This window comes from Rhineura floridana, chromosome 2, assembly GCF_030035675.1.
Source record: "Rhineura floridana isolate rRhiFlo1 chromosome 2, rRhiFlo1.hap2, whole genome shotgun sequence".
Classification (NCBI taxonomy): Eukaryota; Metazoa; Chordata; class Lepidosauria; order Squamata; family Rhineuridae; genus Rhineura; species Rhineura floridana.
The window spans coordinates 55998730-56012562 of record NC_084481.1 but is presented as its reverse complement, the minus strand read 5'-3'; the positions used below and the strand labels follow the sequence as shown (position 1 = coordinate 56012562).

Genomic DNA, 13833 nt, shown 5'->3' with positions numbered 1-13833 from the left:
TCAGCAAGGTCAATGGTCAGGAAGGATCGGAGTTCTAGTTCTACAACACATGGGGGACCATAGTTTCCACATCCATGTTCTGGAGTTATATTGGGCTGGTTTAATTTAATTGGTCTGAAATAACCTTTGAAATCAAGGGGATTAAACAGGATTATTACAATGACTGCAGGATTAGAGACACTGTGTGTGTGTGGTCTAAAATCTAATAGAAATGTAGTCAGGTATATAAGCAATGACACCTGATTGTGACTCAAGATAGAATCATGTAAAGAAGATGATGGTCTGGGGCCTGACATATCAGTATTGTGCTGCCATTTCAATAATCTGGTCTAGAGAGAATAGAAGCTATTTACAGTTAAAGAGGCCAATGTCTTAAACTACTCTTTTCAAGTTCTCTTACTGTTTCTCATCTTATTTCTTATTTTCTGTTGATAACCTAACCTTGCCAGCAGATTTCTCAGTAGATGATAAGCAATTCAAACAGCAAATGGATCCTTCAAATTTCCGCAAATGGTTAGCAAGCCAACTGTAATATATCTGAAAGGGGATATTTTCACATTGCTGAAATATATATTTCTCTTATCTTGATGCCCCAAAAGCTAGTAATGGAAAAGGCATTCTGGTAAACAAATTATAATAATTCTTGAGGAATATATTCAGTTTAAAAAAGGGGGGAGAAACCTTCATTGTAAGCTATCTGAGGAAGCTGGCTGCTAGTTCTTGCCAGTTTTCAACTGAGTGATGGTGAAAGAATTGGGAGTTTGCGACTTTTCCAAAGGTGAACAACAAGGCAGTGATTATGAACAGAAACCAGGAGACCTATGTGCTATACAGCAAGGCAAATTAATGTTCCCCTGAAAAAAAAACACCTGCATTTTTGCAGGGAACTGATATTGTGTGGAGAATGTACACATGCCTGCATTTATATGAATACGTTACAATGGAAATAATACTTTCAATGAATGGGCAACTGGCAATAGGGACAGAAGGCACAACCCTGATTTTTCCTCCTTCATTTAGTTCATTTCTACCTGGAATGAACATAAGCACAAAGTTAGGAACTTCACACTGGAGAAACACCAATGTTCAAATATTCTCTCTGACAAGTTAACCTTTCATTTTTTCATGTGCAGGCCTTTCTCACACAAATGGCTCTCCCTATAAAAATGATATGGTAACATCATCACACATAGACTTCATCACCTCAAAAACAAACAGGTAAATTGGTCGTTATAAGCCTAGCTATACCTGACATTAACATGTTTAGCAATCATGCCGTGTGTTTTTTTTAAATTAAATACAAGGCATGCATGTGTGTGCGGATGCAATTGTTATGAAGATCACATTGCATGGGGAGTGAAAATTCAAGGCTTCCCTCCAAGTCATAATCTTCATTAAATCGCCCCTCTCCTCAGCAATTAGCTTTAGGAAAAAAAACTTCCATTGGCACCTTCTCCAATGCTGTAATATTGATAATAATTGATCACACACTCACACACACACACACCTGGGCCTGGCATTTAATTTAAAAAAACGCACAACATGATTGCTAATCTTCTAATTAATGTCACACGCAGATTGTGGAATGCCGCCCCCTTAGAAACGCAACTGGCACCAACATTGTTAGCATTTTACTGCCAAGTAAAAATATATTTGCTCAAGCATGTCAGAGATTTAGTCTGCCACTGCAACCCACTGCAATGAGAGCCATGGGAAGCTCTCTGAGGTTTGATGCCGATTTGATGCCCAGAATTTTAGGGCTGTTTAATCTTCTTTTACTGTGTTTTTGATTGTAGTTTTAATGGAAGTATAACCTGCCCTGATATACTCAGATGAAGGGTGGTCTAAAATACATATTTAATAATAAATAATAAATTAATATTCAGGCCTTAACTGCAGCCGGTGATTGTGCTGTAATGGTTGTGAGATAAATGATGTCAGTGATCTCTTCTCCAGAGGAAGCCAAACCAAGGAAGTGCTGTACCTGGAACTTTTCACTGATTGGGGAAGTGGGGAGCGCTTGTTACATCCTACAGCTAGAAGACAGGCTCACTGTGTGAGATCTCAATGTATGGGCAACACAATCTACAAATAGTTGGAAGCCTTTTAAAAAAGCTTGTGTTAATTATAATTCTGAAAATCTCTTTTGTAAGAGGTAAAAATGCCGGCTTGATTTAACGGTGGAAGTCTGATTTAACTCTGATCTAAAGGATTTTAAGCTGGTTAGTAATCTGATGTTAAGGTCACATCCTCACCATACATTTAAAGCACATAGCTTCCCTCAAAGAATCCTAGGAACTACCATGCTACAATTCCAGCATTCTTAACATACTATAGTTCTCAGGATTCTTTAGGGTGCTTTAATTGTATGGTGTGGATGTGATCTAAATCAGAGTTCCCTGTTTTGAATTTAACAGAGAACTCTGGTTTAAAGAGACTGTGACGGAAGTGTTGAAGTCAGTGCATATGCAGAGGAGGTAAGGAAAAAATGAGCAAATCTGAAGTTCTTTCCTGGCTTGCTAGACTATAGTTAAGCAAGCCAGGATCATTATTTTCAAACTGTCACAATGTGATTTCCCCTTCCTCCTGCAGCTCCCTCCCCAACTTTTGTAGAATGTCCCCATGCCTTCCAAAGTAGCTTTTCAGGGGGCATAGGCAACTGCAGGAGGAAGGGAAAATCAGCAAAAATAGTCTCCACTTCCTCTAGCAGTGGCACCCCATGAGCAGAGTTCTACTCGTGGGAAGTCTGGATCCAACCTATTATAATGTGGTTGTTATTAAAGATAACAAAGGCTGAGTTTGTAAATGGTTTGGAGATTCAGTTCTTTAATATGAGATGCTAACTAAAAAAATACACATAGGGGATTTGCTTAGAGAACTGGGTGTAAATAAAATTATTGAAAGTAGTTGTTACAATATAATGTTACTATATTTTAATAAAATTTGATTTGAATACAGAATGAGAAGGAATTCTATTTAAAGAAAGTAATTATTTCTAAATCTTTGAAATTAGAGATTTAATCTGAAAATCATGTATTGCTAAAAAAAGTATGTACATTTTAAATTATCATTGAAGATAGCTGGAAATACTTTGGTGTTAATGATGGGTTGAATGGCATTTTATTATATTTTAATGCACTTACTCCCTTGCATGGAATGCTGAGAAGTCCAGCAGCAATACAGGATTTGGTTACATTTGGATGAGAGAGCACTGAGACTTCGAAATATTTCATGTATTTACACATATATTACACAGTTCAGTTGAGGCAAATAGTCTCCTATAAGCAGTTAGCACATCCACTAGTCCTGCTTCATGTTACCAAAAAGAGTGATTGCATTCCAAGGATACATCTGTTTGTATCTAAATTCTCTTTTTTTCTAGATTCAGACTACAAACTCACTTCATTTCTTAGAGCCAAACTAGATGTGACAATAACTGAATGAAGCAGAAGGAAGACAAGGATGTGGTGGCAATAAGGAAGTGAGTGGGAGGGGGGCTTGTATTGCATGCTTGTACGTTCAGCTCAGTAATAAAGGTGCATTTGTAGGGCATTCGTAGTGCAGCAACCTTTCTTTTTATGTTAATGTCTGTCTATTCCTTCAAGTATTATTTTATATGGTAATTATAAAAATACAACAAAATATTAATTCATATAGACCAGGCCTGTACAACCTGTTTCTACCAATCCAGATGCAACCCCCTAGCCATGTATGGTCAGTCACAAGGAGCTATAAACCACCTAATTTTGCTATCTTCTTGGGACTGCCAATACAATAAAGATGTCTAGCAGCTAGTAGACTACAATGCAACACTGTTAGGCTTCATTCAGCTTGGTAGATCACAAGTTGTGCAGACCAGTGTAAAAGATACACATATGTAGTTGAGGGTTCAACATGTGCAGCTACATACATATATGTTTGCGCATGTGTTTACCTGGCAGTTGGCTGGTGCTGACAGAATTTACTGGACTAATCACCAGTTTGAGAATTCTGAATCCAGGCCATACCAGTCACTTTCTAATGTGTAAAAAAAAAAAAGTAAGATCAGTGCATGCTAGGGTTGCCTGGTCTCCAGTTTTCGCCTGAAGACTCTGGTTTTTGGGGGTCCTCTCTCTGTCTCTGGGTGAGTTACTTTGATCTCTGGACTCTGATCTCTTTCATTTTAAAAAAATAAGTTTCTAGGTGGTCTGGTCCAAGAGATATACTCCAAAACGTCAGCCACCCAACCACAACTTCTGTTAGAAGTCGGCTGCTCTAATCCCTGCCCTTTCAGGTTTTTAGCCAATATGTGAAGTCAGGGTTGTGACTGACAAGAGATTTGCTGACCTCCAGGCAATATGCTAGAACCCATTGCAAATCTTGAAAAGTTTCCTTTTCCCGTTTGTGTGCACATCAGAAGTTAAGTGAATGTAACCTATATTACACTTTTCTTTAAATTTTACTGGGCTGCTGAAGAGGGCAGTTTATTTGTATAATTCATAGCCTGTTTTGAAAACCTTTCCAATATGAAATTTTAATCCATTACCCACTTACCTGGGAGTAAAGCTGCAATGCTAATCCCTTTACCTGGGAGTAAACCCTACTGAATACAGTAGGGCTTACTTTTGAGTGGACATGGTTAGGATTGTGCTGTAAATCAATGGGACTTTTGAGTGAACATGGCAAAGGATTACATTGTAAATATTTTTCTCCCCCTCCAATCCTTTTTTTTAAAAATGCAACGAGGCAGGGCTAACTTAGAATTATTATTAGAATTAGAATTAGAATTTATTACCCGCCCTTCAGCCAAAAGTCAGTACTTTTATTTGGTAGGAAAATACTACTGATTTTAAAAAAATGTTCTGCAATGACCAACTGATTTTGACAACAACATAGGGTGTATGTATTTTTACATCTCTAGTGTGTGTGTGTATGGAATATTTCCAAAGCCCTGTGAGGTAGGGTTGGAAAACAAGGCAGCTCACAACAAGAAATAAATCTATTCAAAATCCAATAACCATAAAACAAGTATAAAACAGTTGTACAAGAGCTTAAAGTGGCATGATTCTGAATTTTGGTTTGGGTGAGTGAGTTTAGGTTGCAGTCCTGTGCATGCTTCTGTTTGAAAACACTGAATACATTGGGACTTGCTTCTGACTAAACATGCATAGGATTGCACTATAAATATCTTAACAGGTTGTATAAATAATAAACATCTCTGACATGCATGATCATATAATTTTTTCTTCATACTATGTCCTGATAAGTATCTAATTACGCACTATGGTTGTACATTATTTTTTCCTCTACATTTTAAGTGTGCCCTTCTTCCTTGGAGTGGTCATAGTCCCCCTCCATAGTTTTCACCCTGAAGGGCAGATAGGCTAAGAGATGGTGAGTAGCCCATGGTCATCAAGTAAACTTTGAAGCTGATTTCCATGTTAAAAATAATTAAAATGATTTATACGCAGGCAAAGTTTATGAAGTAATGCAGATTCACATAGTACACTTAAAGCACATCCAACATGCATTTAAAGTGCATGACTTCCCCCAAAGAATCCTGTGAAGTGTCATTTCCCCCTCACAGTTATAGTTCCCACCACCCTTAACAATCTTCAGTTCCCATGATTCTATAGTGGGATTCATGTACTTCAAATGTATGTTGAATATACTTTGAACGCATGGTGTGGATCTGCCCTAGGTATGTTGTGCATTCATTAGTGAACTGAAAAGAGCAATTTTAAAAGATAATTTTTAAACAGGGGAAGGGCTGTAGCTCAGTGGTAGGCCACATGCTTTGCATGCAAAGGTCCAATATCCAATCTCTATTGCCTGGAATCCTGAACAGCGAATGCTAGTCCATGTCATCAATACTGAGCTAGATAGTACCAAATGGCCTGAGTCGGTCTAAGGCAGATTCCTTTGTTCCTAAAAGAGGAAAGAGACCAAAGGGCCACAGTGACTCTGAAATTTATTTATTCATTTTATTTACAACATTTATATACCACTTTATTGTAAAAAACCCTCAAAGTGGTTTACAGAAGGAATTAAAACAATAAAATTATTGGCAAAAGCAGTTAAAGATAGGTATTCAAAAACATTCAAAATAATAAAACCAACAATGACTTAAAAACAGATAAAAAGCATAATAGTTTCTGCAGGCCTGGATAGGCTTGCCTAAACAAAAATATTTTTAGCAGATGCCAAATGAGTACAATGAAGGCACCTGCCTAATGTATATAGTTAGGGAGTTCCAAAGTGTAGGTGCTGCCACACTAAAGGATCGATTTCACATAAGAGCAGAAGAAGTACTATGTGGCATCCATAACATGGAAAGCACACCTTGAACATGGCCTGGTAGCAAATCAACAACCAGTGCAGATTTCAGAGCAGAGATATTATGTGTTGACAGGGTCTCACTTATGTCAGCAATTGTGCTGCAGCATCCTGCACTAACTGCAGCCCCCAGGTCAAGTTGTGCTCCATGGGGATTTCTGTGGCATTGGCTGCCAGGTAGTTTTAATTTTTGTTTTTGTTTAGGAACCCTGACTGGTTGTGGGATGCTGAGTTTTCTGTCTTACTCATAGGAATTTTGTTGTAGTTGGTATGGTATTGCATTTAGGGAATCATCACTATCTTTTTCTTTTCTTCTCTATTTGCATTTCATTAACCTCTGACCTCACTTCCTTACATCCATAAAAGCAATAACAGTGGTTCCATGTGCTCAGGTCATCCCCTTAAACCCACTGATGATGCGCCTTGTTGTGTGAATGATGGTTTGTTTCTTTCCCAACAGTGGTAAAAGAGAATTCACATATTGGGAAATGTGGCTTCAATTGCTGCTGTTCTCATGCTACTGCCTATGAAGGTAGACCAAACCATGTGTGTTTTCCCTCTGTCAATTATTACTCACTGGAATAGGGCTGGCTGTCAAATTTAGTTTATAGCAGCCCACAGGATAGGCAGGAAAGGGTAGAGAATCTTCTTAATTCTTACTCATTTCCCAAACCTCTGACTGCAGTGAAGGGTCAAGTCTGTAGAGATTTGGAACAGAGACATTAGAAGGCAGGGGCAGGACATTCCAGGCAGGGGGTTGCCCACCTTGCATTGATATCAATATCTTTGCAGAGGATCCCTAGTGATGCCTTACCATCCATATCTACTCAGGAGTAAGTCCTGTTGAGTTCTATGGGGCTTAGTCCCTTAGTAAGTGTGTTTAGAATGCAGCCTTCAGGGGCATCGATCTTTACTCCTGAGTTCTCCCATCTAACATTTCCACAACACTAGGCTCCCTTCTTCCTACAGTGGCCTTCTGGTGACTGGCCTGTCCAGAGGGCACTTAAACCCTTCTTGCCAGAAGCAAGTAGGCTAGAATAAATGTTCCCTACCTAGGCTCCTTAAACAGATGAGAAGGAATGAACCCATCACTTCAGCTGGACCTGTGAACACCGTTTTTTAGCTAAGATTTCCAGCTTAATTTCCAATTGGAGAATTTTGTTTTGTTTGAGTGGTATGCTCAAATGTGGTTGATGCTTAACATATCATGCTTAATGACATCACTAGGGCCCACCCCTAAATCTCACCGTTTGGGATGCTTCTGACCTGGCAACCCTACTGCATGCTCACCTCAGATCATGTGTGATTTAGGAAGATTGGAGGTTCTGTGTCCAATAAAACCACATGCAGAGGCACTGTAAGAATGTAATTTTGTTTCAACAGAAAATATTACCACCAACGGGCCATTCTGATGGCTGTACACATTTAAAAAATGCAAGCAGAATTAAGCAAGGACTTCATTTCACATTTGTTATACTTCAGTTAAATGAGTTCTGGCTATTCAATATGAAAAAATAGATGAATGATGATATGAAAATTGATTCCTATTTAATATTATTAGTGAAAACAAACATATTGCTCTTCAGACCAAAGAAGTGTAATAAATGAAAAAAAGAATGACGCTAAATCAAAACTGCTAGTTATATTTATCAGATAATTCGACAGAAGAGCTAACAAAATTAGACACTATTGATATGATAAGCAAATGTGAATGCATTAGTTTCCATATCACAAAATTTCAATAGTTAGAATTATTGGAAAGCAAAAATCAAATTTGTTGTTATTTTTACAGTAGCCAATTATAATTAGACCATATTATTCAAGCTAGGAACCATATTATTCCTAATTATGCTTCTATTAATGTATTGGAAATTAAGTTCAAACATGCTTACTTTTCAAATCACATCATTTGAAACAAAAGCAGTACAAACTCAAAACAAATATTATTCAAGTTTTGCTAGCTTAACCACATTGTTTTCACCATTGTTTTAGTTATTGGCTGTCCTAGCAAATTATGATCAAGACCCCCATCCCATAATCATCTCCATATTACAGAGGATTTGGGGTCCCATTCTCAATTGACATAGGAAGCCAACCAAGATGAAAGCATGGCAGCTTCTCAAATAAATAGAAGAGTAATCTTCTACATCATATACTTTGGTCCCAGTTTCCTCCTCCATCAAAATTTCTGGACCCTTAACAGAACCTGAAGAGGGAAGGAATGGCCAGGTCCAGTGGCTGATCCTTGGTTTGGTTGATTCATACTGCCTATATAACTTTGTGTAGCACCCTTTGCATTTGGTCTAAGCAACCTAAAATCCACTGCTTGCATTTTGAGCTGCATCCTTCCACCCATGGAAGTCCACAAGTATTTCAACAATCTACCTTGCAGTGGTCTCCTACCTTTCCATGCTTGGATGCCTTGCCTGGTCTGTGGATGCATTCTCTGCTTCCTATCACAGAAATCTTGTAGCTTGACTAAGAGTATAGATGTAAGGACCTTCTCCTGAAACACACTGTTTATCTTTGCAGCTGATGGCTACTATCCAACTAGAAGAGAGCCTGACAGTGTCACTCTCAGTGCCACTCCCCATTCTGCAATAGTTATGGACTTGCAAAGATATGTGTATCATGTAAAACTAGTGTACATATATTATATATTAGCAAAAAATGGTAGTTTGCTTCATTGGCTCTTTGAAAATTTTAGTGCATCAGTGCCTAATACCTGGACTAGATCTGAAAAATATTTAATGAATTTGTTCACATTAATAAATATTTAAATTAACTTTAACTACATTGTCATATCTATACTGATCTACAACTTTATTAAAAACAAATTAATTAACATAGCTAATTGGTTGGTTGTTTAACAAAGCTGAAGTTGCATATTTAGTCAGCCTACAGAACACAGAGCTAATCAAATTCAATTTTGGGGTTTGACTAAACCACTTAGTCCAATATTTTTATTATTTAAAATGTTTTAATCCTGCTTTTCTTTTAGAAAAACAAACCAACAAACCAAAGTGCCTAAGAGCAAATACAGAACAATAAAGACTCAAAGCAATGAAGAGAGCCAAAACAACAAAATATAGAAAGCTGCAAAAAGAAAAGACAGTGGCATATAAAATACAGTACCAAAGCAACAAGACAAAAATAATTTATCAACAGAGAAACTTCAGCAAAAGCAACACTGAAGGAATATGGAACAATATCGAACAATAATGACCGTCAACGCAATAAAAAAAGCCAAAACAACAAAGCGCATTCAGCAGCACAGAAGGAAACCTAATCAAGCAACCTTGAAAGCTTGCAAAATAAACAAAACAAAAACACCAAGGTTTGAGATGGAGCCAGACAAGCTTTTATTATGAGGGAGTTCTATAGAATTGGCACTACAGCTGAAAAAGTTCTGCCCCTTGCACTCACCCACCACATTCAATCAGTGGAGAGAGACATGGAGCAGGATTTTTGATGTTAATAGGAGCGTGCAGAAAGAAACATACAGGAGGTGGTCCTTAAGGTACCCATATCCCATTCCCAAGCCACTTGGGGCTTTAAGGGTAGAAACAAGCCCAGAAATGAACGGATAGCAGTGAAGTGGGAAAGCAAGCACTGGAGTAATATGCTTTTAATAGCCAGTCTTGGACAACAATGTCAGGTGGCAGCATTTTAGACTAATTGAAGTTTCCGGGCACTTTTGAAGGGCAGACCCACATACAGTATGTAGCATTAGTTAATCTGGAGGTAACTAACTAATAATGTATCACTGTGATCAGGTCTGTCTACCTGATATACTAACCAAAGTAGGTAAGATACATGACTAAAACATGACATCAAGCAGCAGTTCTGGGTCAATAAGATGCAAACCTGCAGAACCGTGTATGCTACCTTGAGCTCCTTGGAGAAAAGGTGGGATATAAATGCAATAACAAAACAAACAAATAAATCAATACATTTATTTTTGTTTTACCTAGATTAAGTTTCAGTTTGTCTTCTGCTTTGGCTTCCTCCGCTTATGTAAAGCATGGCTCTGCAGCCCTGCTGCCACCACATTGCAGCTCCCCAGGCTCTGCTCCACTACCCACACATTAGCATAGATGTCTGAGGCAGGGAAGCCTTTGTGTATAAACTTGTGATGGAGGCTTCTCCAGGTCCTGGAACCCCATGCAATCTCAGGAAGTTTCCATGCATAGAGGTCTACAGATGCAAACCATTCCCTGGCTGCTCACTAATGCATGAACAGTGGGGGCAGGTGAAGGTATATATTGTTGGGGATGGGCCCAGAATCATCACCCACAACCCCTTTGTACCCACTTTGCTCCTTCATGTAATGCAAGAAGGGGGTATTTGTTATTCAGTATCTCCAACCATATGCCAATCCACAAATATCAAGTAGCTGAATTAAAATTGTAATTTGGGGGGGATGGGGTAATTGGCTGGCTAGCTCTGAGGAAAATATTGTTTTAAACTGAGATACTAATTAAACATTTGCAAATTTAATGTATGTTTCATGCCCTATGGAGAGGATTTTCATTTTTAATTCAAAAAATCTGCAGTGTGCCTTTAAAATATTCCTTGTATATGGTGTGTTGGAGATACATAATTTAAGAACTTCAATAAAATGAGCTGATGGTTTTAAAAAATGATACCTACAGATTGTAAATAATGGTATATTTTCCCTAGGATTTGTGTAAAGCGTACTGCCAAGTATTTTAATTAGGTATTCTCCAATCACATATGAAATGTCCTGTTTAATGATCTATCATAAGTGGAATGCTGTGTTGACTTCCAAGTAAGCTTCTATTTTTGCCTTCACATGTGGGATTATAAATTAAAGGCCTGTAAAAAAGTAGTATCATTTAACTGTCTGGAAACTCTTGCTTTATAATCTCTGTAAATCTGTGTAACTATCCCAGCCTCTTTGTATGTGACTTTTACAGCAATATTTCTATAGACAGCTAAGCCTTCAGTGGTAAGAATATTCTTTTTCATTCTGTGGAAGAATAATCAAGAATTCTCTTCACTGAGCCTTTTAATTGCTTGCTGTGGGTGAACTTGTCTCAGATTCTTTATTGCCATGATTCTTGATTAGCTGGGGACACTAATGTGCTATAAGAGGGGCTGAAGCATGCCCAGAAAATTAAGCCACCGTATGGATCCATTCCCTGCTTGATGCTCCCTGGTGCAGGGAGGCACCAAGTGTAGCAATGATCCCTCTCATCTCTCCCGGTGTTTGGGCAATGACATCATCCCAAAGGAAAAAAGATGCTCTGGGATTCTCTGATGCAGCCCAAGCTACAGATGCAGGGGAATCCCTGAAGCATAATTATGTCACAACACTGCAACAGCCCCAGAGCTTGGAAGATTACTTTTAAAAAGTAATAAATTACAGTTACAGTTACATGGTCCAAATAGTAGTAATTACCATTACAATTACAATTGCTCTGAAAGTAACTGATTACTTTACTTTTCCTCCAAAGTAATCATTACATTTCAGTTACTTTAAAAAAATGCCTACAAGGTGCTGGCCTTGGCTGCTGCACATCTAAGTAGCCTAAAACAACATTAAAAATAAACAAACACATACAGAGGTAGTAGAATAATTATTTTTATTCATAAGATAGCAATGGTGGTCTTTCTGCTGGTAAGGGTGGTGAGGAGGGAAGCTGAGGCCACTATTCAGATCTTTGCATGCCAAACCAAGTGCACCCCCCCCAGCCACCAAGCATAATCTCTCTTACTTAACCAGGCCCTGCCACCATCTAAGGGACACTTACTCAAGCAAACATTTTCCCCTGAGATGCAAAAAAGTTAAAATACTGCAAATGCAGCACAGTAGCCAGAGAGGGTGGTGTAGGCCACTTTGTGTGCCAAGTGCACACAGAGTTCTTTATCTCCATTCTGCTGATATCTCCTTCTCCTCCTTTATCCATGTTCTTGACCTCCAGATCCTTTTCCCCTCCACTCCATTCACCACCACCACTATCCATTTTTTAAAATAATTGTTTTCTCCACTCCACCCCATCTCACTCTCTGCCTCCTCCCTCGTTGCCTCCTGCCCATCCACAGAGCATGAGGAAAGAGCGACACTGCACAGAAGCCCAGTTTGAGGCACATGATTTTCATCCACAAATCAGAGGAGCAAAAGACTTCCCCTGCTCCCCCCCCCAAGTAATGCCAAAAGTAATTCTGGAAATGTTACAATTACTCCACAAAAGTGGTAAAATTACTCCTAGTTCTATTACAATCAAAATGTGAAGGAATTACCCACTTGTAATTCATTACTTTTTTGAGTAACAAGTAATTCGTTACTTGTAACTAGTTTCTTCCAAGCTCTGAACAGCCCCATTCCAAACTTTGGGCGTAGCATCCTCCCATTCCACTGGCAAAACAACCAGATGGTGCACTTAACAAGGAAAATGCAGCAGCCATACCCATTAATGTTCCTTCTGAATGTGGAGCCAGCACACATCTAGGAGGAATGAGGAGGGCAGGGCTCAAGGGGAGGAATAGTGGGGCTCCCACCTTCAAAGGGCCAACCTACCCCTTTTCTTGTAGCTACGCGAATGCTGGGAGGAAGAAACAGGTGGGACTGAAGTTAGGAGTTTAGGCAGGGGGAAATGTAAGGCAGATTGGGTCTGGAACCAGAGAGAGGAGAGAGAGAGAGAGAGAGAGAGAGTGCACCTCAAGTCAAGGACAGCAAAGGGTGACCCCCTTGGTTTGGTTGCATCTATTTTCTTTGGTTTTCTCTTTATTAAAGGTGGGGGTATCCAAGATTATAGCTGGGACTAACAGGACACTGCTACCTGATTCCTGGGACTCAGGTAGAGTCCTTATGACTTACACTGCAATCCTAATCATGTCTACTCCAAATAAATCCCACTAAATTCAATGGGAACTACTCCCAAGTAAGTGGGACTAGAATTGCCATGCACAGAGGTCCTCTTTGCAACTTATTTCTGGCTCTGTGGACCATCATTATCCAGAAAGTATGGTCCCATCCCTGATTGCAAGGAGCAAGTTTCAAGGTGGATTCCTGCCTATTATTTGAACTGCATTGGCAAAATACTTATGTTTCCTTTCTTTAGGGTAAGTTAAAGCAAATAATGCCTCCAATTTTAATTCAGAACTACCACCCCCATGCCCAGTATATAAATCTGGAAAACACTGGATTATATTATTGGTTGAATATCATAATAATGTTCAAAATTGGTGGCTCTAACTCCCAGCTATTGTGACAATGAATACTCACCCCCTGAACCTCTCTCTCTCATGAGCCCTCTAATTCCTCCATATTCTTTAAAATGCACAGCCCATGGCCCAACACTAAGTATTTACTCTCAGACCTCCATGCACTCAAATGTATCAGTTAAGATAAAAAAAACCTCAAAACCTACCCAGAAGCCAAACTTTCACTCTTGTAAGCTCAAGTCCTCCAGTGCCTATCTTTCATAGGAATGTATTACAGCAGGGATAACCAACATGGTATTCTCCAGATATTGTTGGACTGCAAACTCC

At 38.9% G+C, this 13833-nt stretch overlaps 1 long non-coding RNA gene across 1 annotated transcript; it reads left to right on the top strand.

The window, feature by feature from the left end:
• The first annotated feature begins 1144 nt into the window (after positions 1-1144).
• Positions 1145-9401, top strand: LOC133378145 (uncharacterized). The gene is made up of 3 exons (XR_009760874.1): positions 1145-1218; positions 3383-3481; positions 9317-9401. It is a non-coding gene; the product is annotated as an uncharacterized LOC133378145 (long non-coding RNA).
• The last annotated feature ends 4432 nt before the right edge of the window (positions 9402-13833 follow it).